Below are 25,037 nucleotides of genomic sequence, written 5' to 3' on the forward strand. Positions count from 1 at the left end.
CAGCCATCAAAATGTACCTCTGCATTAAATCTTATTTATCTAACCTGATATCTGTGGCTTTGATGTCATGAACTGCCCTTACAGATCGATCTTTCTCCAGGAGTTCAGTACGCCGTTGTACTTGCTCTGGCTGTCAGGATTGCTATAGAGGCCTTCTGTGTTAGTGTGGATAAGGATTGGTGAGACCACAGCTAATAAGGTGCACCCACCCAAAGAACATAGGCTGACAGAGTGAATTGCCTGCATATTCATCAAATAAAGATCATTTTAGGGATGCAGTGGGACTGAAGAAAATGAGAAAGTCAAGCAGAAAGACTACTACAAATAACTGATAAAAGTGCCAGGGAATCTTGCTAATGAATGTGACAGTGCCCTGAGGCAAAGAAAGTATCCACATCTACTAATTTGATGTTCTCACACTAACTGGTCAATGTTCTTCATCAAAGTGCTTCTGGGAAAATTAAGAGGCAGGTAAAGGGATTTCCTTGATGACCTTGATTTTCTCCCAGAATGCCTACATCTGTTGCAGAAACATCATGGGTTCTGCCAAGTCTTTGAAAGCCTCAGCCATGTTAAAGGCCAATCATTGTTCCTGTAAGGTGGTGTTGAGTTGGTTAACCTCTGGGTCATAAGCTTGCAGAACTGCAAATTTCTGATCTCAAAGTCAGATAGGATTTCATTATCCTTCATTATCCTTTTGATCCAATGTTTGTTTCAACTTCTCAAAAAATTTCTTAATTTTATCTTTTTTTTCTTAATTTCATCTTAATCTTTAGTCAGTAACTGTTGAGTATTTTCTCTTGCTAGTTTCCAGGTATCCAAGTGAGAAAGAGCATCTCCCCTACACGTTGTCTCAAAGCTCTGGAAGAGGAAATCAAAGGCATTCCTTTCCTGAGCAGAGGCATCTTCAATAGATCAGAAGACATACTTGGTGTGGTCAGCAGGAATAGCACAGATCCCACAAATCAGCTGCATATCAGTCAGGCAGAAAACAATGAGGGACTGCCCCAAGAGTCCTTTGTACACGGGCATCTTGGGAGAAATCTTGATCTTGTTCTACTTTTCCACAATACCCATCAGGGAATAATTAACCTGCAGCCTGCTAACTCCAGCAGCTGACATTTTCTTATGGCAGGAGGGACACTTGAATGATGATAGTCTCCACAATAAATTCTGCACAGTTCCCTCTGAGACCTTTCAGGCGCTTTTGGCAGAAGTTATGTGAGCAAGGCAAAACTTGAGGATCATCAAACAGATTGCAACAAATTGGGCACATGAGATCTTCAAGCACTACATCACATTCAGGGAGTCTTCTGTAAGTCAGAGGGCACCAAAGACAATGGTATTTCTAGGGAAGAAATGCTATCTTCTGGTTGAGTAAGAAGTATGAGCAGTTAGTCAGCAGCTCCATCCAGCTCTACAAGAAGGAGTGCCTCTGGCATCATGAGGGATATGCCACACCCCCTCCAGCCATGGGGGCCACGTGATATGTGCCAGTAATGGCTGCAAGATGGATTCATGGCCCCACATTACTTCTTTATCATTTTTCAAAAGGGAACATTCCTCAGTCATTAGATGAGTCAGTGTTGTGAGAAAAGAACATGTTTTAAATTGGTTGGCTAAATGAAGAGGTTTTCCCTGTTTCTTCCATTATGACATATCCTACAGATACTAAACTCTAGACTCTTTTAGACAAAACAAAATGTAATTAAAATGTCAGTAGTTATAAGATCTATTTTTTGATTTACATCCTTATTTCACTGTTTGTCAAACATTTTTCTTCAAGCTCGTTTTCTCCAAACCCTTGTATAAAATAAAACCCAATGTCCAGTTCTCATTGATCATGCAGATAATATCAACTGATTCAAACAAAGAGAGCTCTCAGAACCATAATAGCTTAACCTCACCACACCTGCACTGCATGCAGTTCCTGAGGAACTATCAAAGTCTTCAAACATCATGTTTGGAAACTAGTGGTTTAGATGAAATGTTTTAATCTATGTTTACTTTGCATAGTGTGATTGGTCTCCGTTATTGATATGCCCATGTAGGAGCCATGAAGTTCAAGTTCTTGAATGATTTTCTTTGATAAAGAACATTAGAAAGTAGAAAATGTTAATGAAAATTCTTTTTTCTAATCGGATCGGTGGCTCTAGCGGCACAAATATTTTCAGCAGAGGGACAGTATTTTAAAATAAAAAGCTTAATGGAAAATCTAACATGTAAAACATATTAAGCCATTTTACATGTAAAATCATGATTTAAAATGTTAATATTCATGAGTGACCCAACCACTAATTAAGTGCAATGTAAGACATTTGCAGGTTTAAAATTACCAAACATTATATTTGCATCAGATGTTATGGTAAGTACTAAAGTTACATAGTGGTGAACAAAATTAACATAACCCCACCCATATCAATCTGACAGTCCAAAAGAGAAAAACTTAAATAACCAAAGAAAAACCTATAAATCTTATGAAAAGTCAATATGTTAGACTCAACATTAAATTTATTTCTACATTTTAATGATCTAACATTAAAAATCCAAGTATAAATAAATAAGTAAAAATTATTTCTTAAAAAGTCAGCCCCTGGTATTCTCTAAGACCATTTTTCATTTAAACAAAGATGACAAAAGAAGTGTTATTCTTGAATTTATAGTAAATTCATTTACCTTAACAACAGACATTAATATGATAGTCAATGTGTTAAAAGCATTTCAATGGATACTTTCATTAGTTTCAAAAATAATTTCATAGAAAATGAATGTCAGCAAATATTTTGAACATTTTTGATAAAATGAAAATAAATGCCCCTAAACAATTTTTTAAAGATTATTTATTTATTTATTTATTTATTTGACAGGTAGAGTTACAGACAGGGAGAGAGAGAAAGCTTTTCCTTCCAATGGTTCACTCACCAAATGGCCTCCATGGCCAGAGCTATGCCAATCCAAAGCCAGGAGCTAGGTCCTTCTTCCTGGTCTCATGTGGGTGCAGGGGCCCAAGCACTTGGGCCATCCTCCACTGCCTTCCTGGGCCACAGCAGAGAGCTGGACTGGAAGAGGAGCAACCAGGACTAGAACTGGTGCCCATATGGGGTGCCGGTGCTGTAGGCAGAGGATTAACCTAGTGCACCACCGTGCCACCCCACCCCTAAACAATTTAAAATATTGTCAATATAGTGTAAGTTTTTCTCTTAAAGAGGTACAGGGAAGACATTTTATTTCATCCTGAAGTGACAGGTAATCTCTTAGTGTTAAACTCTTACAGTAAAAATGATGCTTGTGTTCACATACATGCACTCTTGTACATATAAATGTCATGCATTTCTTCCAAAACTATGCATACTATACATAAGTAAATAAAAATAATAAATGTTATAAATATTCATTACTTATACATCCATTTTTTTAAAGTTTTTGTTTAATTGGTGACTCTCAATTTTCTTTTATTTTAAAGATTTATTTCTTTATTTGAAAGAGTTACTCAGAGAGAGATGGAGAGGCAGAGAGAGAGAGAGGTCTTCCATCCACTGGTTCACTCCCAATTGGCCACAATGGCCGGAACTGTGCTTATCTGAAACCAGGAGCCAGAAGCTTCTTTCAGGTCTCCCACATGGGCACAGGGGCCCAAAGACTTGGACCATCTTCTATTGCTTTCCCAGGCCATAGCAGAGAGCTGGATTGGAAATGGAGCAGCCAGGACTCAAACCAGTGCCCATAAGGGATGCCAGCACTGCAGACAGCAGCTTTACCCACTACATCACAGCACTGGCCCCACATATACATCATTTCTATAAAGCATTTTTTTTTCCCAGAAAACAACTATTTCGTCTTTTGTATCAACATGTGGTACTTGTAAAACTTAGGGAGTATAATCCAATATTTCAAAACATGTATAAGTAGATCAATCAAGTAATTAGTGTTTCCATTTCCTTATAGTTTTTTTTCTAAGCTCATCAGCTCCTCCCCTCTAATTGTTCATATAGTATATAATGCAATATTGTGATCTATAGTTACTTTGCTGTACTGGGAAAGCTAAGAACTGATTATTCCTATATAGCTAGATTTTCATAACTATTACCTGATGTCATCTGCCCCTCTTCCCTCATCTTTATTTTAATTAAAATTATTTTAGAATTAAAATATTTTAATTTTAAAATTGGTTATCTTCTATAATGACTCCAATTCTAACTTTCTCACAAGCATACTAGTATTTTAAAGCTGAATATCATATGATTATTTTGTATATGAAAAATATAAAAACACCATTGCCTCCGCCTTGCAGTGTTGGTACACTGGGTTCTAGTCTCAGCTGGGGCACTGGATTCTGTCCCAGTTGCCCCTCTTCCAGGCCAGCTCTCTGCTGTGGCCAGGGAGTGCAGTGAGGGATGGCCCAAGTCCTTGGGCCTTGCACCCCATGGGAGACCAGGATAAGTACCTGGCTCCTGCCATTGGATGAGCACGGTGCGCCGGCTGCAGCGTGCCAGCTTCGGCGGACATTGGAGGATGAACCAACGGCAAAGGAAGACCTTTCTCTCTGTCTCTCTCTCTCTCTCACTGTCCACTCTGCCTGTCAAAATAGATAAATAAATAAATAAATAAATAAATACCATTGGTACTCCAAGATGTGCAATAAGTATTGTCATTCTGACTGCATTTTTAATTATAAAGACATGTAAACATGTAATTTCTTTATTTTCTACTGTGAGGCACACAAGTATGCCTCTATTTTTACTCATCTTATCCTAGAAGAAATAGATAAATTCTTGGACACTTACAACATACTTAAATTGAGCCATGAAGATGTAGAAAACCTAAACAGACACATAACAAAGACAGAAATTGAATTAGTAATGAAGACCCTCCCAACAAAGAAAAGCCCTGGACTGGATAGATTCACTGCTGAATTCTACCAAATACTTAAAAAACTAACCAATTCTTCTGAAATTTTTTAATAAATTGAAAGGGAAAGAATCCTCCCAAATTCTTTCTATGAAACCAGCATCACCTTAATTGTTAAAGCTGAAAAAGATGTAACAGAAAAAGAGAATTACAGACCAATTTCCCTGATGAACATAGACACAAAAATTTTCAACAAAATTCTGGCCAATTGAATCCAACAACATGACAAAAAGATCATTCACCTGAACCAAATGTGATTCATTCCTGGTATGCAGGGATGGTTCAACATTTGCAAATCAATGTGATACATCACATCAACAAATTGAAGAACAAAAACCATATGCTTATTTCATTAGATGCAGAGAAAGCATTTGACAAAATACAACACCCTTTCATGATGAAAAATCTAAGCGAATTGGGTTTAGAGGAACATTCTTCAACACAATCGAGGCAATTCATAACAAACCCACGACCAACTCATACTGAATGGGGAAAAGTTGGAAGCACTCCCACTAAGATCCGGTACCAGTCAGGGATGCCCACTCTCACCATTGCTATTCAATATAGTACTGGAAGTTTTAGCCAGAGTCATAAGGCAAGAAAAGAAATCAAACAATTCAGGAAAGAGGATGTCAAACTATCCCTATTTGCAGATGACATGATTCTATATATAGAGGACCCAACAGAATCCACTAAGAGGTTACTGGAACTCATAGAAGAGTTTGATAAAGTAGCAAGATATAAAATCAATACACAAAAACCAACAGCCTGTGTATACACAGACAATGCCATGGCTGAGAAAGAACTTCTAAGATCAACCCCATTCACAATAGCTACAAAAAAGTCAAATACCTTGGAATAAACTTAACAAAGGATGTCAGATGTATAATTTGGGACATGCTCAGGCTGACTGGCCCCAAGTGGTGGAGTTGGAAGCATACCAGGGGATTCCAATTCAATCCCATCGAGGTGGCATGTACCAATGCCATCTCACTGTTCCAGGTGATCAATCTCACTTCACAGTTGGTCATGGTGGAGGGACTGGGAGTCAAAGGGAGCACATAGACAAGTCTAGTACCTGCTAACGCTAACCGATGGAGTAAATAAAGGGGGAGAGTGATCCAACATGGGAAGTGAGATACTCAGCAGACTCATAGAATGGCAGATGTCCTAAATAACACTCTGGCCTCAGAATCAGCCCTAAAGGCATTCGGATCTGGCTGAAAAGCCCATGAGAGTATTTCAGGCATGGAAAGCCAAGACACTCTGGCAAAAGATCTTTGTGAGTGAGATCCCAGTGGAAAGAACAGGTCATCAAAGAAGGAGGTACCTTTCTCTGAAGGGAGGAGAGAACCTCCACTTTGACTATGACCTTGTCTAAACAAGATAAGAGTCGGAGAACTCAGAGGGCTTCCATAGCCTTGGAAACTCATGACTGGAGCATAGGGAGATTACTGATGCCATAGACAGGAGTGTCAATTGGTAAAGTCAACAACAGGAGTCACTGTGCACTTACTCCTCATGTAGGATCTCTGTCCTTAATGTGCTGTGCATTGAGATTTAATGCTATAACGAGTACTCAAACAATATATTTCACTTTGTGTTTCTATGGGGGTGCAAACTGTTGAAATCCTTACTTAATGCATACTAAACTGATCCTCTGTAAAAAAAAAAAAAAAAAGAAAGAAATTATCAATTCCCAACTTGACTCTCACTGGGATTAAACATGACAATAGGTCTGCTCTGATTTCATCATCATTTAAAAAAAATCATCTATTATTTTTCACTTTATGTTTCTGTGTGGGAGCAAACTGTTGAAATCCATACTTAATGTATACTAAGCTGATCTTCTGTATATTAAGATAATCGAAAATGAATCTTGATGTGAATGGAAGGGGAGAGGGAGTGGGAAAGGGGAGGGTTGTGGGTGGGAAGGACGGTATGTGGGGGAAGCCATTGTAATCCATAAGTCGTACTTTGGAAATTTATATTCATTAAAGAAAAGTTTTAAAAAAAAAACAAAGATCTCTACAATGAAAATTACAAAACATTAAATAAAGAAATAAAAGAAGACACAAAAAATGGACAAATTTTCCATGTTCATGGATTGGAAGAATCAATACATCAAAATGTCCATTCTTCAGAGAGTAATTTACAAAGTCAATGTGATACCAATCAAAATACCAATGTCACTCTTCTCAGATCTAGAAAAAATGGTGCCTAAATTCATATGGATCCACAGGAGACTTTGAATAGCTAAAACAATCTTATACAACAAAAACAAAGTTGGAGACATCACAATACCATACTTTAAGACATCATACAAGACAATTATAATCTAAACAGCCTGGTACTGGTACAAAAACAGATGGACAGATCAGTGTAACAGACTAGAAACACCAGAAATCAATCCAAACATTACAGCCAACTTATATTTGACCAAGGAGCTAACCAATCCCTGGAGGAAGGGCAGCCTCTTCAACAAATGCTGCTGGGAAAACTGGATTTCCACATGCAGAAGTATGAGACAAGACCCCTACCTTACACCTTACACAAAAATCCACTCAACATGGATTAAAGATATAAATCTATGATCTGATTTCATCAAATTATTAGAGAACATTGGGGAAACCCTGCAAGACATTGGCCAGGCAGAGTTCTTGGAAAAGACCCTGGAGGCACAGGCAGTCAAAACCAAAATTAGCAAACAGGATTACTTCAAATTGACAAGTTTCTGTACGGCAAAAAGAAACAGTCAAGAAAAAGAAGAGGCAACCAACAGAATGGGAGAAATTATTCACAAATTATTCAACTGATAAAGGATTAATAACCAGAATCTAAGAGATCAAGAAACTCCACAACAACAAAACAATCAACCCAGTTAAGAGATGGGCCAAGGACTTAAACAGACATTTTTCAAAAGAGGAAATCCAAATGACCAACAGACACATGAAAAAAGGTTCAGGATCATTAGCTATCATGGAAGTGCAAATCAAAACCACAATGAGGCTTCACCTCACTCTGTTTAGAATGGCTTTCATACAGAAATAAACAATAAATGATGGTGAGGATTTGGGGGAAAAGGTACACTAATCCACTGTTGGTGGGAATGCAAACTGGTAAAATCACTATAGAAGACAGTTTGAAGATAGTTCAGAAATCTGAATATATGACCCAGCCATCCCATTCCTTAGCATTTACCCAAGGGAAATGAAATCAGCCATCAAAAGAGTTATCTGCACTTTCATGTTTATTGCACCTCAATTCACAATAGCTAATATATGGAATTAACAACCTAGTCACCCATCAATGGAAGATGGGTCATTTGCAACAAAATGGATGAATCTGGAAAAATCATACTTAGTGAAATAAGGCAGTCCCAAAGGGACAAATACCATATGTTCTCCTTATTCTGTGACAACTAACAGAGCACCTAAAAGGAAACCTGTAGAAGTAAAATTGATACGATGAGAAGCAAAGACTTGAACAGCCCTTGTCTTGAATGTCAAGGAACAGCTTATTATCCATTTTTTTTTCTACATAATACCATTGGTTGTACTCTTTACTTAAAATAGAATTAATCATAGGTGTATTAATTCAATGGAAAATATATCCCAGTAAAAAATAAGGGTGGATCACTCTCCCCTTTATTTATTCTATCGGTTAGCGTTAGCAGGTACTAGACTTGTCTATGTGTTCCCTTTGACTCCCAGTCCCTTCACCATGACCAACTGTGAACTGAAACTGATCACCTGGAACAGTGAGATGGCATTGGTACATGCCACCTCGATGGGATTGAATTGGAATCCCCTGGTATGCTTCCAACTCCACCACTTGGGGCAAGTCAGCCTGAGCATGTCCCAAATTATACATCTCTTCCCTAATCCCATTCCCACCACCATGTTCAACAGGGATCACATTTCAGTTAATTTTCAACACTTAAGAATAACTGTGCATCAATTACAGATCTAAACCAGTCATATTAAGTAGAACAGATAAAAAAAACTACTAAGAGGGATAATGTATTAAGTTGTTCATTAACAGTCAGGGCTATGCTGATCAAGCCACCATTTCCCATAGTGTCCACCTCACTCCAACAGGTTTCCCTCTTGGTGATCAGTCAGTCGTCACCGATCAGGGAGAACATATGGTATTTGTCCCTTTGGGACTGGCTTATTTCACTCAGCATGATGTGTTCCAGATTCCTCCATTTTGTTGCAAATGACTGGATTTCGTTGTTAGTGAGATACTCAGCAGACTCATAGAATGGCAGATGTCCTAAATAGCACTCTGGCCTCAGAATCAGCCCTAAAGGCATTCGGAGCTGGCTGAAAAGCTCATGAGAGTATTTCAGGCATGGAAAGCCAAGACACTCTGGCAAAAGATCTCTGTGAGTGAGATCTCAGTGGAAAGAACAGGTCATCAAAGAAGGAGGTACCTTTCTCTGAAGGGAGGAGAGAACCTCCACTTTGACTATGACCTTGTCTAAACAAGATAAGAGTCGGAGAACTCAGAGGGCTTCCATAGCCTTGGAAACTCATGACTGGAGCATAGGGAGATTACTGATGCCATAGACAGGAGTGTCAATTGGTAAAGTCAACAACAGGAGTCACTGTGCACTTACTCCTCATGTAGGATCTCTATCCTTAATGTGCTGTACATTGAGATTTAATGCTATAACGAGTACTCAAACAATATATTTCACTTTGTGTTTCTATGGGGGTGCAAACTGTTGAAATCCTTACTTAATGCATACTAAACTGATCCTCTGTAAAAAAAAAAAAAAAAAAAAAAAAAGAAATTATCAATTCCCAACTTGACTCTCACTGGGATTAAACATGACAATAGGTATGCTCTGATTTCACCATCATTTAAAAAAATCATCTATTATTTTTCACTTTATGTTTCTGTGTGGGAGCAAACTGTTGAAATCCATACTTAATGTATACTAAGCTGATCTTCTGTATATAAAGAGAATCGAAAATGAATCATGATGTGAATGGAAGGGGAGAGGGAGTGGGAAAGGGGAGGGTTGTGGGTGGGAGGGACGGTATGGGGGGGAAGCCATTGTAATCCATAAGTCGTACTTTGGAAAATTATATGCATTAAATAAAAGTTTAAAAAAAAAAAGATAATATGAAAAAAAAAATAAGGGTGGAAATAAGAGAGATACAAGCTGTACAGTTTGGAGCACATTCCCACAGACTTACCTAAGGGTAAGCCTAAAAACGTGCCATGAGACTCTCAATCTCATTAAGCTGGATGGCTTCAATGCCACCTTATGTATTACAGTGATTATATTAAGTGCATAATTGATCATATAGATAGGGTTAAGTGTCAAAGGGATCAAATAAATAAGACCAAGTGTCTGGTAATAACAATAGATAGAATTAAAAAGCAGAGATGTTCCAACATGGGAAGCAGACCGCACAGTGGACTCATAGTATGAGAAATGCCCTAAACAGCACTCTGACCTCAGCATCAGCCCTTAAGGCATTCAGATCTTCCTAAAAAGCCCATGAGAGCATTTCAGGTATGGAGAGCCAAGACATTGTGGCAAAAAATGTTCTACATGAAGGATCTGTGTGAGTGAGATCCCATTAGAAAGAAGGGGCCATCAAAGAAGGATGTACTTTTCTCTGAAGAGAGGAGAGAACTTCCACTTTGCTTATGGCCCTGTCTAAATATTGCTGGAGTTTGTGGACTCAAAAGACTTCCATAGACTTTGCAGCTCATGTCAAGAGACTCAGGTGATCATTGACACCATAAATGAGAGTTAATTGTTCAATCAACAACTGGAGTCCTGTGCACTTACTCCCCATGTAGGACCTCTGTCTTGAATGAGTTGTACTATGATAATTAATTGCAAAACTTGTTTTCAAACAGTACTGTATACTGTGTGCATGTGTGTACAAATTGTTTAAATCTTTACTTAGTACAGAGTTGGTCTTTTATATATAAAGTTAATTAATAATGAATCTTAATGAAGAATGGGATGGGAGAGGGAGTAGCCAGTGGGCTTGGAGGGCAGAAATGGGGAGGAAGAACCACTATATTCTTAAAGCTGTACTATGAAATTTGTATTCATTAAATAAAAGCTTTCTTTTAAAAAAGAGACTATTGGAACTCCCAGATGTGCTTGATAAAGTAGCAGGATATAAAATCAACACACAAAAATTATCTTCCTTTGCAAATGCAGACAATACCACAGCTGAGAAAGAACTTGTAAGATCAATCCCAATAGCTGCAAAGACAGGCAAAGACAGGTGGCAACATATCAAGTCACTGCACAGGTGGCTGAGATGACAACTCCACCACCACAAACACAAAACCCACCACCTAAACCCATTGGCACTTGGGGACCAACCTGATCAGAGCAACTCAGGAATGCCTGGTTTACAGGTGGCTCAGCCTTGGTAGACCCTGGAAAGGTGCAGCCTGTAGACCCTCAGATAGAATGATCCTGACAAAAGAGGGAATAGACAATTCAGCACAACATGCAGAAACGCTTGCAATTTGGTTAGCAGTAGAAAAAACAATCCAAGAAGGACACAAACACATTTACATTTGCAATAATTCACAGTGCTCATACAATGCAGTCACAATTTCGCCTAGTAAATGGAAAAAAAATAATTGGCAAATCTGTGGTAAAGATATATGGTCCAATGAGACATGTGCTAAGATATCTGAGTCCAAATAAACTTAAAATAATGATTTAACAAACTTAAAATAATGATTACTCATGTAGATGCCAGTACTAATAAACCCCATCATGAAGCACAATACAATGAGGTGGTAGACAGATTTAGATCAAATAGCAACTATTAGCTAAAAAAAAAACCTAATAATTGGTAAATTAACATACCTAAATTGAAAATCACTAAACAAAATTGAGAATATAAAGTAAAAATACACTAAAATTAAAGAAAAATCCAAATGGAAAATAGTTAATACTGATCCATTAGAGATAACAAAAGAAACTCTTCAATTACATCAATGGCTAGGACATATAGGAACACATGCAATGTACAAATGGGTTCCTGATTGAAACCTACCCATTACGTGGCAACAGTGTAAGAATGCTATTAAAATGTGTACAGATTGTCCAAATATATCACCAAGATTTATACACAGAGAACCACCATTAAATTATAAAATTAGAACATTTAGCTGTTTACTACAAATAGACTTTATAGATCCATTACTCAAGCTCCAAAAGAAATATGCATGTACAATAGTAGACACTGAAACAGGACTGGAAATTGCTAGAGAATGCAAACACCCAAACCAGGACAACACTATTAGTATTTACGGACATGGATTTCACTCTTTGGAGTCCCAATAGTGATTGAAAGTGATCAAGGATCCCACTTTATGGGATATAAAAGATGGGCAGAAAATTTTGACATCATATTGAACTGGGGCTGGTGCTGTGCCGCCATGGGTTAACATCTTGGCCTGAAGCACTGGCATCCCATATGAGTGCCGGTTTCTAGTCCTGACTGCTCAACTTCCTATCCAGCTCTCTGCTATGGCCTGGACAAACAGTAGAAGATGGCCCAAGTCCTTGGGCCTCCGCACCTGCATGGGAGACCTGGAGGAAGCTCCTGGCTCCTGGCTTCAGATTGGTGCAGCTCCGGTCATTGAGGCCAATTGAGGAGTGAACCATCGAGTGCAAGACCTCTCTCTCTCTCTCTCTCTCTCTCTCTCTCTGCCTCTCCTTTCTCTGTGTAACTCTGACTTTCAAATAAATCAATCAATAAAAAATAATATGGAACTACCATATGGCATATAATCCACATGCTAGTGGTAACATAGAAAGGTTTAACAGATGAATTAAACCTGAAATACTTCAAGACAATAATAATAAAAAAATTGCAAAATGCCCTAGACATTGCAGTTTTTGAATTAAACTCCAGAACAAGAATAAACACAGAACACCCACATAAAGCATAACACAAAATGCCAATGATTTATTAGAAGTAACACCACAACAAAATTCAAAACACAAAGTCAAACCTTATAAGTTAGTTTAAAAAAACATTTAAGGATCAAATGTTACCCTCACAAGAAATTATAGCTAACAGACCAGGAAACACATACTGGACTACAAGCAATAAAGAACAATTAAAACTCCCAAGGAGAGATGAGTTAATATTTTTTGTAAACTCAGGTCAATACTCTTGTGCTGGGGCTAGCACTGTGGTGCAGCAAGTTAATGCCCTGGCCTGAGGTGCCAGCAAGCCATATGGGCACCATTTGAGACCCAGCTGCTCCACTTCTGATCCAGGTCTCTGCTGTGGCCTGGGAAGGCAGTGGAAGATGGCTCAAGTCCTTGGGCCCCTGCACCCATGTGGGAGACCCAGAGGAAGCTCCTGGCTCTTGGCTTCAGATCGGCACAGCTCCAGCCATTTTGGCCAACCAACGGATGGAAGACCTCTCTCTCTTTCTCTGCCTCTCCTCTCTCTGTGTAACTCTGACTTTCAAATAAATGAATAAATCTTAAAAAAAAAAAAAACTTGTGCTTATCTGAAGTAGGATCATGCCAGCAAATAGCCAACCCAATCTGGATCCATCAACAATACAGGCCATCACTACCTTCATAAAACCATTACTGCCCTTGGATGGATTTATGACAACCAACTACTAGACATCCTGGTGAGTATCCTGCACAAGAGTCCAACCTCAGAGTTTGAGCCCAACATCTTCAACATTTACACTGACACAGACATTAAATTTAACACTCAATAACACTGATCTACCCTGATGATGGGATGCCAATCTGCCTGTGCAACCCCATGAAATCAACTTCAAGGTTCTTCCAAACATGCTTCCTACAATATATACAACCTGTTTAACCTTTACTGTGGTTGTCCTGTCTTGACATTAACATTTTATGAACAGTCAGTGAACAGCAGTGACTGGTAGAGAAAGCTCATCTCCAACTACACCTTCTGTTTGATCAAAACCTTAAAAGAATAAAATTCAATGGATATTAATAATTGGACTATAATCAGTACAAACCCATATACATATATGGTAGAACTGCAGAGCCCAGATGGAATTATACAAAGATTCCATTCATCACCTTTTACACTGGATCAATTCCCAATTGGATACACAACCCAGGAATGTGAATAAAGAGCCCAGGAGTGTATGGAAACAGATGAAAATTATGAAGATTTCATCTTGATTGATGATGAGACAGATAGCATTGGTATAAATCAAGAATAGTTCATCAAAAATATAATAACCTATATCGATGACTTACTTCCACAATTAAATATTCATCATCTCACCATTGTATACCAATTATTGGGATGACCAATTAGAAGACATCTTGACAAACTTTACTACTGCTCCTGAGACAGAAACAGAATAGTATGAGATGCCTCATCATTTCCTATATTATCCTTCAATTTCTTCAAATTTCAATCTCAAGCCCCCCCCCCATATTTCACCACCAACCCTGCTACTCCAATCTACAATCATACTGACAATCTGGAAACATCTTGATGAAAATATTACCAAAGTGGCCGGGCACTTTGATCATAAATAGCTTGCCAAAAATATCTCTTATAACATTAATAACTTTTATGCCAAATATGCCTTCTGCTTTTATGTAAGTCAGTATGTTTATACAGAACAATGCAAAGAATACTGCAAAGCAAATAGAAGATATAGTGTCTGGCAAGCAGAGTTTTGGCCAGTGAACAATTTGGCAGAGCTTTGACAAGATGCAGCAGATCCACTCAGCCATCACTTGGAATAAGCCATTGTTGCCCAAGAGGATGGAAAGCAGTTGTGAGGCTTGATTTTTATCCCCTCTCTGGGGTAGGTGGGCAGTGATTGTGATCTAGGGCATCCTCAATCACAAGCCCATCCTTTTTGGGTGTCACCAACCAGAAGTTGGTTTTGGGTGTGGCCAATGGTGTGATAGAAGCCTTCTGAGTGAGACCAATTGTGATACGGTAAAGTGGGTGAAGTAAAGTAGTGGCCAGCTGGTTGGCTGCTTCTTTATGATGTAATGTTCTTCTGTCCTTATCGTGCTGACAAGCTGTGTCTGTTTCTGGCAGAAGATCTGGGCAGTTCCTCGTGCTTAGTAGCATTAGCTAAAGTAACTCGATCTTGGTTTGATTTTTCTCTTTCTTTTTGGGCTAGTGGTGCTCTGTAACTCTTTTGGGACTCCTGCAGGATTCCCTACAATGTGCCAGCAGGAGTTGTTTATTTTGAAATTGGAGATATAGATTCAATGGGGATCCTTGAGAAGACAAAGTGGGAAAGCCACACTCAATTGTTGCTGACTTCCCTTTGTCAACTCAATTCCTCTGTCTGAATTAATGTTATACCTCCCACATAGTGATTAGCACTTGTAATTTCAAGCCACTTATCAATGACCTGAGTACTAATATATATTTTGTGTTAAATCTACAAAAATGTATATAATGTAGCTGCTGTGGTAAACATAGAGAGAGTGATAATCAGAGTGGAATTGACTGAAGATCTTACAAGAATTAAGATCCAAGTCAATCTTGTAATAATCATTAATGAAAATATATACATTCATGCATCTCATGTCTGATTATGTTTAGTCCTATATTAATTCATTTAATATTCTTTAGAAACAGACATAGATAAGATAAATACCACTTTCCTCTTCACCATCCACAGAAAACCTGCTCCCTGAGTTAATCATTCTATTAAGTTTAATTTTCTCAAGCATTTTTAGCCATGTCTACATATAGAATGCATAACAAAGATGAGAATTCTCATTTTATGCATACTTGATTTTGGAATATTAGTGTATAAAGTGTTACATGAATTCAAATAATTCAATGTACATGTTTTAAAATGATCTGAAATACAAATTTTTAATTACTTTTGGAGATATTATGTTCACTTAATTATCATGTAACTTTTCCATTCAGAGTGTACAATTGAGTGGTTTTAACAGATATATGGAATCATGATGGCTGTCAATTAAGAACACATTTACCACTTCAGCTACAAACTCAGTACTCTATAACTGTTCCTTAATGATGGCTTCATCCCTCCAACCCGAACTAAACACAAATCTAGTTAGTTTTTTTCATAGAATTTTGTACTGTGAACATCCCATTTGATGGATGCAGGTTTCCAAGAGTTCTCATGCCCAATGTGGAGCCCATCCACAAGTTGGGCCTGGGGCCCACCTCACAATTGCACTCACAGTGCACAGGAACAGCAACAGGCCCACGGAAAGGAGGAGAAGTAGAGATGATTTCTCACATCCAAGGTATCCAGTCAACTGGCAGAAAGGAAAACTTCCCATTCTTGGCTTCACACAATTGGACTGCAGTTTACTGACAATGATTCAGGAGAGGAGAGGGAAAGAGAAAATCTAAATTCAAATATCACTGAATTTCCATGCTGTTACTTAATCTCAGCAGATTTAAAAAAAAAGATTTATTTATTTTGAAAGGCAAAGTTACAGAGAGTCAGAGGCAGAGAGAGAGAGAGAGAGAGAGAGAGAGAGAGAAAGTCTTCCATCCATTCATTCACTCTCCAGATGGCTGCAATTACCAGACATGCACTGATCCAAAGCCAGAAGGCAGGAGCTTCTTTCAAGTCTCCCAAGAGGGTTCAGGGGCCCAAAGGCTTGGGCCATCCTCTACTGCTCCCCCAGACCATAGCAGAGAGCTGGATCAGAAGTGGAGCTTTACCCACTATGCCACAGCACCAGCCTCAATCTTAGTAGATTTTAGCAGTTATGTTTTCATTCACGGCTGTTTTTGAGACCATTTAAAGAGCATTTAGAGGGTTGGATTTCTGTTTATATTTAAGGAATTTTCACCAATTTAAGAATAATGTAGGTCTACATAACTACTTGCTGTCCTATAAGAAATCTTTATAAAGATCTTTCAATTGTAATGAATTGTAATGAACAAGTAATTCATGAATTACTTGTAATTGTCATACAGTAATGACACATTAACTCTGACAATTAACATCATCAATCAATTGTCAATATCCTGAGAGTCACATGGTTATTGACATCCTTTGGAGGCTTTGAGGAAGCCAAAGTGTCATATGTGTTGTTATACTTTAGCAATTAAAAAATTCTAGAGGCCAGAGTTCTGGTGTAGCAGGTAAAGCTGCCGCCTGTGGTGCTGGCAACCCATGTGGGTGCCAGTTCAAGTCCTGGCTGCTCCACTTCCAATCCAACTCTCTGCTATGGCCTGGGAAAGCAGTGGAAGGTGGCCCAGGTCCTTGGACCCCTGCACCCATGTGGGAGACCTGGAGGAAGCTCCTGGCTCCTGACTTTGGATCGGCACAACTCCGGCCATTGCAGACAGTTGTGGAGTGAACCAGCAGATGGAAGATCTCTCTATCTCTCTGCCTCCCCTTCTCTCTCTGTGTAGCTCTGACTTTCAAATAAATAAATACATCTTTAGAAAAAAATTCTGTACTAGTCACCCCAAGTTCATTGAATTAGTAAAATTCATTCACGTATTTAAAACACCTTTGACAATAATTTTGAAAACCTTAGATGATACATGAAATTTCAAGGAATTGAAAATTCATTGATAATGAAGTATGAACTTAATTTAATAGGTAATGAAAAGATAAACGAGAGAATATGCCAAAATTTTAGTTGCATCAATAGATTATGCCTTTTTGGTTGTTTCTTTCCTATGTGTTCTATAATCCTAATGGCTAATTTAGAGCAACAAGTTAAAATTTGCAAGGTCTTTAAGAAAACATCTCTCATGTAGACTAGTCTATATTGATGTAAGGCATGATTTCTAGAAATCATGTATTAGAAATCATGTATTCTAATGTTTACTTTTTAGGAACAATGAATGGTGGATGCCATATATATGTGTAACTGCAGATTTTATTACCATTTTTCTACTTCTCATCACAGTTAATTGTTCCCTAATTTCATCATATCAGATATTATATTGATTTTACCTATACAAAACACTTAGACATCCCATACTGGTTTGTGTATGTGTATACAAGTGTAAGTGTCTGTGTGTGTATGTGTGTTCATGCAGGTGCCCATATAAGAGAGCGATTGTATTGAAAATGCTGTGAGGAGCCCTACTCCTAACTTCAAATATTCAGTCCTCCTTAGAACTGCCCACCTCTGAGGCAGAGCAGTGGGTCCCTTTTCATTGTTCTGGGCTGAACTGTTTGTCCTCAAAATTCATATCTTGAAACACTAATCCCAGGGGCCAGCATCATGACACAGGTTAATCCTCTGCCTGTGGCACCGGCATCCCATATGGGTACCAGTTCTAGTCCCACCTGCTCCTCTTCTGATCCCGCTCTCAGCTATGGCCTGGGATAGCAGTGGAGGATGGCCCAAGTCCTTGGGCCCCTGCAACCACATGGAAGACCATGGCTCTTGGCTTCAGATCAGTGCAGCTCTGGTTATTAAAAAAAGAAAAGAAACACTAATCCCAAATTAAACTATTTACCAATAAAACAATTAAATAGGTAGTTGAGTTTTTTTCCCCCCTCTCATTCTGGTGTGTTGAACTAATTTTGTCTCTTTGCTGCAAAAGGGAAATGGAAAGTTTTATTAAAAGCTGTGAGATGTTTTTATACTCTCTTTCAAAATATGGAAATGCATATTAGTCATATTTAATGTGAAAGAGTTCTGAAGTACAATGTAGTAAGCAGAAACTGGTAGGATCTTTAAGTCAAAATGGAAAATGATCTACTAATTTGAATCATATATTACTAAGTGTGATTTACCCTACCAGAGGAAACCTCCATGGTGTCTCTCACTGTTTCCTTCAGAGAAGTAGTCATTATTCAAAGATGTAGAAATACACATATTGCTAATAAGTTTCAAATGCCTGATTAAGGAATGGGAGAATTAATTTCTTGGTAGCTGTCAGATCACTGGACCGAAAACTCAGAAATAATTGACCTCTTCAAACCAAACCAAGAGATGCTGTAAACACTCGAAGGGCAAGCTCTGAGACCTGGGGCCCTTTGTGTCACTTCTTAGAGCAGGTGCCAGGGTGTGCTCAGCCATCCCCGTCCCCACACACCAGTGGGTCTGTAACAGTAAGTCCTTTCTCAAATGTGTGATATTTGCAGCATGATGTGTGTGTGTGATTAGAGCCAACTGCGGTTGGTTGGTTGCAAGCTAAAAGGCTAGAGCTCAAGAGCAGCATGCAGGAGAGCAGTGGGCATGTGGAGTGGTGTCATCACAGAGAAGGGGCTGTGCTGGTGGGTTCTGCTGCCATCTGGAAGAAGTCAGTACACTGTAATTACGACTTAGCCAGTGACAGTCTGTTGCATCCAGAGCCGAAAACTTGCCCAGATGTGATTTTTATAATAAAGGTGATATCCAAATAACTTTTTAAAAAAAGATTTATTTATTCAAAAGTCAGAGTAACACAGAGGAGAGGCAGAGAGAGAGGTCTTCCATCTGATGGTTCACTTCCCAGTTGGCCGTAACGGCCGGAGCTGTGCCAATCGGAAGCCAAGAGCCAGGAGCTTCTTCTGTGTCTCACTTGTGGGTGCAAGGGCCCAAGAACTTGAGCCATCTTCTACTGCTTTCCCAGGCCATAGCAGAGAGCTGAATCAAAAGTGGAGCAGCTGGGTCTTGTAGCGGCTCACATAAATGATGCTGGCACTTCAGGCCTGGGCATTAACCCACTGCCTGATATTAAAATAGTGCACTCAGAGAATTTCATCATGACAGCCTCCATTTTGGACTACCCCTTCAGCACTGTAAGTTTCTACAGCACCAACAGCAGTGTGGGCCATGAAGGATTCTTGCTGGGAGAGATAAGAGGGAACTTTCAGCATCAGTGAGTCATGCATTAGAAAGAAAGAATTTCTGCAAATAATTTAAATCCATAACCATCAGCTTTGTTCAAAACTTCATTTTCTGTAACTGTGAAAATGAAATTAAGGGAGAGATTTGAGACAGAATTCTTAAAGATATGTGAAAGAAGGTTACTGAGTGGTACATAACTTGGCAAACCTGCAGGTTTTATATAAGGAACAGATCACCCATAAACAGCTCACTCACACCACCAGAGTGCCCAATCTTGGCTTCCTTCTCTTCAGCTTCACCTCCACTATCAGCAATTTTATTCCTGTTTTAGAATTTAGGCTCTCTTTAGTTCAATTTGAAGGTATAATCAGAGGATATCACTACTCCCAATCTAGGTAATACTAGCAAGCAAAAACACAGTGTCTTCAGTGTCAAACACTGTTCAGTATTATGCCAAACTTATTAAAGAACATGATACAGGAATTTTTACAATGATGGAATAATAAAAATCATTAGAGCAATTTATCAGGTTTATAGTGCACACAAAAAGAAAGTGCTGTCAGTGTGTCAAATGTAGAGCACAGCGTGCAAATTGTTGAGTATTATCAGGGAGAAGTGAAAAAATTAAGACAAATCATGCTGGGTAAAAGTATATGGGAACAAGATTTCAGCAGGCAATGTTAAGCAGGGAAGCACCACATAGAAGTATGCAATCATTGTTTATTCAATGGATGCCCTAGTCTGGGTTCACAGCTGGGAGGTAGAAATACACTTGGAGATGCAGAGGTCCCTTATCCTCTTCATGATGACTTTTACCCAACCAAGACAGTATTCTCAGTCATTCTCACATGGAAGCAAGTGTCTTTTTGCCTTTATCTCAGCTGTGGGCTCTTTCAATTATTCTTCCTCCACTGCTGGACTTAAGTATCCTGCAAGTGGAGCAGATTTTCTTCCCCAGAAGAGCAGCTAGGGACAACAGTGGGGAATCAGGTGTCAATGATTGTAAAAATTTAATCGACCCTACAGAGCCCTCTAGTGGTGAATAGTCACATTCAACTGATTCATGACCCATTATTATATCCCAATGAGGACCCCAGCAACACTCAGACCTCCCAGAGTTAATTCAACCAAAGAGGCTCTCCAGTTAGCACACCTTCTCTCGCTTGTTATTGAGAGAGGCACTTGAGGACTTAATCTAGGAGAGCTTCCATGTCAGATGCTTTGACCCTCAAGAGGAGAGTTCTTGCACACAGTAATCATAAGCCTCTCTCCCTGGTCCATGTCCTTGGATGCAATGTGCAAGCTTCATGACACAGAAAAATTAACAAAAAGAAAGAAAGAAAAAAAAGAAAAAGAACAAAGAAAAGAAAAAGAAATAAAGAGAAAGAAGAAAGAAAAAAGAGAGAAAAAGAGAAAGAAAGGAAGAAAGAATGAAAGAAAGAAGAAAGAAAAAGAGAGAAAAAGACAGAGGAAGGAAGGAAGGAAGGAAGGAAGGAAGGAAGGAAGGAAGGAAGGAAGGAAGGAAGGAAGGAAGGAAGGGAGGAAGGAAGGAAAAAATTGTGTTGTGATACAACTCATGGGTTTACCATAAATTTAGATGAAGTGGGGGCCGGTGCTGTGCCACAGTCATTAAGCCTCTGCCTGTGGCACTGGTATCCCATACAGGTACCAGTTCATGTCTCGGCTGCTCCATTTCCAATCCAGCTCTGTGCTAATGACCTGGGAAAGCAGTGGATGGTGGCCCAAGTGCTTGGACCCCTGCACCCATGTGAGAGACCCAGAAAATTCTCCTGGCTCCTGGCTTTGGATTGGCTCAGCTCTGGCCATTGTGGCCATTGGGGAGTGAACCAGCAAAGGGAAGACCTCTCTGTCTCTCTCCTGTCTGTCAAATAAGTAAGTAAATATTTAAAAAAAAATAGATAAAGTGAAATTTTTCTGTGTAATTTCTGTTCTATAAAGTAAATCAGAAATTAGAGACTAAGCATAATTGGTTTTCCAATGTTTTGTAAATCAAAAATTTACCTCTTGTAGATTCATGCAGTAAAATTTACTTTTTCAAAGAGGGACAATTTTAACAAGAGCCTTCAAAGTATTTTCTATGATGAGCCAAATTCACTGTTGTCAGAAAAAAAAATTTAAATTTTAGGAAGGCCTAATAGAATGAATCAGATGTGCCTTCTATTCACATGACTTTGTGAGATTAAGAGAGAGTGCTTTGTTTCAACCTTTTTTTTTTTTTGACAGGCAGAGTTAGACAGAGAGAGATGGAGAGAAAGGTCTTCCTTCCATTGGTTCACCCCCCAAATGGCTGCTACGGCCGGCGTTGCACCAATCCAAAACAAGGAGTCAGTTGCTTCCTCCTTGTTTCCCATGTGGGTGCAGGGCCCAAGCACTTGGGCCATCCTCCACTGCCTTCCTGGGCCACAGCAGAGAGCTGGACTGAAAGAGAAGCAACCAGGACAGAACCAGCGCCCCAACCAGGACTAGAACCCAGAGTGCCAGTGCCACAGGTGGAGGATTAGCCTAGTGAGCCATGGCGCCAGCCTGTTTCAACCTTTTTCTACTAGGCTGATGAATATTGTCACTTGAAATGTTTTCATTTAAAACTGAATTCTAATTACCAATAATCAACCATTCAAATTAGTACATGATAATAGACATTAATTACTTTTCTTTTAGTATATCATAGTGACAAAACTGCAGTAGTAGCACATTTATAGTTTGTTCTGGTGTCCTTATTAAAATTTTTTTTCTTGAAACTGTTCTGCTTTCCTAGTTTCTTTTTTAAAAAATTATTGATTTACTTACCTGAAAGTCAGACTTTTCAGAAGAGAGAGAGGGAGAAGGAGACAGAGGGAGACAGGGAGAGTACAAAGTACTGTTTGAAGATTACTTTTACAGTTAATTCTCATAGTACAACACATTAAGGACAGAGGTCCTACATGGGGAGCAAGTGCACAGTGACTCCTGTTGTTGATTTAACAATTGACACTCTTATTTATGGTGTCAGTAATCACCCGAGGCTCTTGTCATGAGCTGCCAAGGCTATGGAAGTCTCTTGAGTTCACAAACTCTGACCTTATTTAGACAAGGCCATAATCAAAGTGGAAGTTCTCTCTTCCCTTCAGAGAAAGGTACCTACTTCTTTGATGGCCCGTTCTTTCCATCAGGATCTCACTCACAGAGATCTTTCATTTAGGTCATTTTTTGCCACAGTCTCTTGGTTTTCCATGCCTGAGAAACTCTCATGGGCTTTTTAGCCAGATCTGAATGCCTTAAGGGCTGATTCTGAGGCCAGAGTGCTGTTTAGGGCATTTGTCATTCTATGAGTCTGCTGTGTATCCTATTTTCCATGTTGGATCATTCTCTGCTTTTTAATTCTATCAATTATTATTAGCAGGCACTGATCTTTTTAATGTAATCCCTTTGACATTTAATGCTATATTTATGATCAATTATGAACTTAAACTGATCACTTTAACTAGTAAGATGGCATTGGTAAATGTCAACTTAATGGGATTTGGAGTCCCATGACCTATGGCAAGAGAACAAATTTTTCAAATGCTGTTTAATTAAAAGCATATCCATGGGGTCTTGTATATTTTTTCTTATTTAATCTTTGAAGTACACCTCTACTTATGGATTGAATTCTTAATTCTGTGTGAGGAGAAATGTAGGTCAAATTTTTCATAATAAAACAAAATTGCCTTGCAAAATATAACATGGCAAGAATTTGCATTCATGTGTACTTATTTTCAAAGCTCAGAATCCTAAACATGTACATCTTTAGGGGTGCATATCAGATGCAAATTTTATCTGGAATATCACCTTCTAGCTTATTCACACTATTGTTCTATATGACTCATTTGTAGTACTGCAAGAGGATTCCCCCTCTATTGGACCCATTTGCAATAACACCAACCTCTTATTCATATTTTCCAGTTCACTGTAGTTATTCATTTAATCATACATTAAAAAAGACTCTAAAATCTCATTCACCATGTCTTCTGGTTAAGGATGTAAACTTGGTAACTCCAAACATTTGCAGATCCTGTGACTGCATCTGACAGAGCATATGACTAGTGTATTTATACTGGTCTAACTAAACTCATCTTTACAAAATTACTTAATATGTGTATCTGTCTATATTTAAAAGTTATACAATTTTTTGTTCATGAGTACTTCATGTCATCATGCATGGATTGAGTGTTTTCACATATTCACATCACCATTCCCTTTTCATGTGGAATGGATAATATGACATAATGTCTCTACTGATGCCATAAGAGTTATACATAGGGGCTGGCACTGTGGCATGTGCTGGCATGCAGCACAAAGAACTGAGTTTCCTGAAACAGAGAGTGGGAATGTGGGGACAAGGACGCAAAGAATGGAGCCAAGACAAATCCTGATCAAGGCTCGTTTATTCAACAAGTCCAGTAGTATTTAAACATGACCAGTCATACACAAGAAGCCACACAAAAGATTTACATATCCAAAAGACTTTTGGTGTTACAAAGGGTTCCCAATAAGGTTCTTCTGCTTAACAGATCACAAAATGTTATCAATCATTGATTACAAGGGTATAATAAAACACCTAGGTGATAAATGCAGGTTTCAGGTGTGACTGATTATCTACACCATCTCTTGTGAGAAGTTTAGCAGTGAGATATGGTTCTTCCTGCCTCTTCCTGGAATCTCCTTAGCCTTTTGTCTGTGCCAGGATGTCTCCATCCATATGTTTAAGTGTAAACAAAAGGGGCAACTGCCTGTGGCTGCCCACATTTCCCCCTTTTATATTTTTTGAGGCATTGTTCCTGTCTTAGGTTGCCCATGTCTCTTCTTGTCCTTACCCGTCATTGGACACCCAAGACATCCTCTGAGGCTCCTGTCTTAGGTTGGTACAAGGAGACCAAGTCTTACCCATCATTGGAATTCAATGCCATCCTTTTTGGCTTGGGGGTGAAGCTGTGAATGCAACTTTAAAATCTCAGACCAAATGGCACCAAATGACACAGAGAGGCCTCAGAATATACAGGGGAGGCACAGAAGAAAAAGCAGGAGCAGCAATAAAGGACCCAGCAACGTCAAAACCAGGGGGTCCATTGAGATCCACCAAAAGAAAAGGGATTAGTTAGAAACATATGCTGAAGTTCAACTTTTAGCTGCTGTACCAGATATTTTATGTAAGGAACATTATTTGAGATAGTAAAGCAGCAACCTCCAGGAATCAAGTCACAGCTTATACGATCTTTCAGTAGTAAGTAGTCAATGGCAGCCCGGATGAGCAACACACCTGTCCGGACCTGATCAAGTTCTGTTAGGCAGAAAGTTAGGTATGAGC

General features: G+C 38.9%; 1 pseudogene; it reads right to left on the reverse strand.

The window, feature by feature from the left end:
* Positions 1–262: 262 nt before the first annotated feature.
* LOC100341405 (E3 ubiquitin-protein ligase TRIM13-like) overlaps positions 263–25,037 on the reverse strand; it is a 38,194-nt pseudogene continuing 13,419 nt past the window's right edge.

The sequence above is a fragment of the Oryctolagus cuniculus genome, chromosome 12 (assembly GCF_964237555.1).
Source record: "Oryctolagus cuniculus chromosome 12, mOryCun1.1, whole genome shotgun sequence".
NCBI classification, from domain to species: domain Eukaryota; kingdom Metazoa; phylum Chordata; class Mammalia; order Lagomorpha; family Leporidae; genus Oryctolagus; species Oryctolagus cuniculus.